General features: G+C 35.5%; 2 protein-coding genes and 2 long non-coding RNA genes across 4 annotated transcripts in view; 2 read left to right on the top strand and 2 right to left on the bottom strand.

Annotated features, from left to right (window-relative positions):
• Positions 1-1106, top strand: part of LOC144972662 (uncharacterized) — a 1564-nt gene extending 458 nt beyond the window's left edge. The window contains exon 2 of the long non-coding RNA XR_013645401.1: positions 937-1106. This is a non-coding gene — a long non-coding RNA (uncharacterized LOC144972662). The remainder of the gene's footprint in view (positions 1-936) is intronic.
• The window catches only part of LOC144972664 (uncharacterized), a 181886-nt gene that overhangs the window by 128295 nt on the left and 51091 nt on the right, over positions 1-2500 (bottom strand). The gene's annotated exons all lie outside the window — the stretch shown is intronic.
• The window catches only part of LOC144974116 (uncharacterized), a 14163-nt gene that overhangs the window by 8359 nt on the left and 3304 nt on the right, over positions 1-2500 (top strand). The window lies entirely within an intron of this gene.
• The window catches only part of LOC144972663 (uncharacterized), a 3325-nt gene continuing 1433 nt past the window's right edge, over positions 609-2500 (bottom strand). Inside the window, exons 2-3 of the long non-coding RNA XR_013645402.1 lie at positions 1079-2500; positions 609-809 (exon numbers count right to left, since the gene is read on the bottom strand). The exon at positions 1079-2500 is cut by the window's right edge and continues 208 nt beyond it. This is a non-coding gene — a long non-coding RNA (uncharacterized LOC144972663). The remainder of the gene's footprint in view (positions 810-1078) is intronic.

The raw sequence follows: 2500 nt of genomic DNA, 5'->3' as shown, positions 1-2500 counted from the left end.
GTCTTTGAGGTCTTAGTCTTGCTTCGCTAATTTTCGTTGCTATTGACTATAGTCTACTACATACTATTTAGTATCGTGTTGTAACCTTTATTATAATACTCATATGAGCATCACAATCACCAATCACGCTAGACATTTTATCATACTTCATGTGGGGCAGCGTGGATCAGCGGTACGGTTTTTGCTTCGTACCCGAAAGGTACCGAGTTCGTTCACCCGCCGCTGCGCTGTGTGGCCTTGAGCAAGTCACCTCGCCCTAGTTCAATTTGCGGCGCTGCACCGTGGTTATTCCAGTCTTCCCTGGGAATAGACCCTAGAGATAAATTTCCTCTATGGGATGAATAAAGGATTTATTTAGACCAGTGTTAGTCACGGTAAACTAAACTTCCTATTGGGTTAAGGTGTAATGTAAATGTTGCTGCTTGAAACTCGAAGAAATCAATAACATTGTGAAATTGAATGTGAACTTCAATTTAATATACGAAAACAGATAAAATGGACGTTTCGGGTTTCCCCCTTATCAACAAAGCAAGATGAATGAAAGAATCACTTAATTTGTTTTTTTAATTGAGTTTTTATACAGCGTAATATCCACTAAATGTGCTCAAAGTGCTTTACAAGGGGTCCCTGGCCAACAGCAACATTTAACATGTAAGACGGGACATGATGCCTGTTGGGCGATATTACAATTTTTTCGGACAGAGACAACGCCAGGTACTCATTTGACACCTGAGTACGGTGAGAGATTGTGAGTAAAGAGCCTTCTCCAAGGACTCAACTATGTGCCGAGCGAGGCCCAAACCCAGGACCTTCTGATCTGAAAGCGAGTGTCATACCACAAGACCACAACAGACGTTTTATTAGTTTGTTTGTTTTTTGCCTATTGAGCATGGTCGCAGCTCTAAATTTGAATCTTTTATTCTTTTACTTCCACAGATCTATCTTGATGATGCCTTGGGTTGATTCAGTCCAAAACTAATTTGTGTGGTTTTATTTAACAATGTTAATGACATTGAACATACATTGATACAACAATGCCATAATTTGTCATGTTTATCATGTAAAATCATGTATGGACCTACAAAACCATTATTTTGAATGGTGATTTGATGATGATGAACAAAATATGTGTGTTGTACAAAATAAATGGCAAAGCTAACAAAATGCAATCTCCTTAATAAGAGGAGACTGGGGATTGACAAGTGCTGCAACAAATTGAAAAATAATATCAGATGTTTCTCTTAACATGGTTGGAATATATGAGAGGATGTTAACATTTTTCAGTCTTTCATTAGCCCTCTCAACATGAATTCTACATGAAGCAATTTCTTTTGTTAATAAAATCTCATTTTCAGTAAATTTATTATGTAAAAAGGGAGGGATATTTACAGTTACTCCTTGAGGTAAAATATCTTGAATCAGGATGGGGTTTTACCTTTATTACCTTTATCTGCTAAAATTAATTCTCCAGGGCTTAAAATTAAAAGTTTTAGTAATCCACAATTTTGTACAATGACCTTATCCGAGACAGACCCTGGATCATGTTTAGAAATAAAATTTATCACACCATTTGGACTTAGACCAACAAGAGCTTTAACAGAATTCATGGACCTATAAGAAGAATAAGTTAACCGTTGTTTATCCATTTCTTTAGGAATAGCAATTTGGTCATCTGTACAATCAATGATCATTCTGCAATTTGGAAATCTTAAAAATGATGATGGAGCTGATAGTTTATTTTTATGTCTAGAAGGGCATGTAACCTTCATAACATTTTCAAAGAGAAGCGTATGGCTTATGTAAAACATGAATAAAAGTTTGTATAATATTTGTTATAGTACTTTCACTAACGCTAAACAATTGTGAAATATGAAGGTTAGCGTAGTTCTGTCTAAGTTTCATAAGTGTAATAATGAAAATTTGGTCTTTTAATGCAACTGTCTCTTCTTGAACTTCCCATCTACTATAATAAATAATGTTACCTCTAAAGCACTCAACATATTGAACAATAATATTAAATATTTTAAAAGAATGTACACCTGTCTCCATTCGAAGAACTTTTTCTGTAAGGCTTGAAACAGTGTAAGTGCGTTGAATCTAACTTAGTTGGGTTTTTTAAAGCTAGCTATTTCCTTATTTTTGTCTGTAATTTTTTGTTCTTGAATTAAATTTGTTGTTCTATTTAAAATATCCTCACTTGTTCTACAATCTGTTTTTTTTTAAAAGATGGAATCCTGTGATGATGGTGACGAGAGTTGAGATGATGATGAGGGAGAAGATAATGAGGATGATGATGAGGAGGAAAATAATGATGATGAGGAATCTGGTTTTTTTAAAGGTGGGACTTTGTGATGATGATGAAGAGAGTTGAGCTGATGATGATGATGATGATGATGATGATGATGATGATGATGATGATGATGATGATGATGATGGTGATGATGATGATGATGATGGTGGTGGTGGTGGTGGTGGTGGTGGTGGTGGTGGTAGTGGTGGT

Source organism: Berghia stephanieae, chromosome 5 (assembly GCF_034508935.2).
Source record: "Berghia stephanieae isolate SIO BIC M18660-M18661 chromosome 5, UCSD_Bste_1.3, whole genome shotgun sequence".
In the NCBI taxonomy this organism is placed as follows: Eukaryota; Metazoa; Mollusca; class Gastropoda; order Nudibranchia; family Aeolidiidae; genus Berghia; species Berghia stephanieae.
Note: the sequence above shows the minus strand (reverse complement) of the source record. Positions and strands in the feature narration are given on the sequence as shown.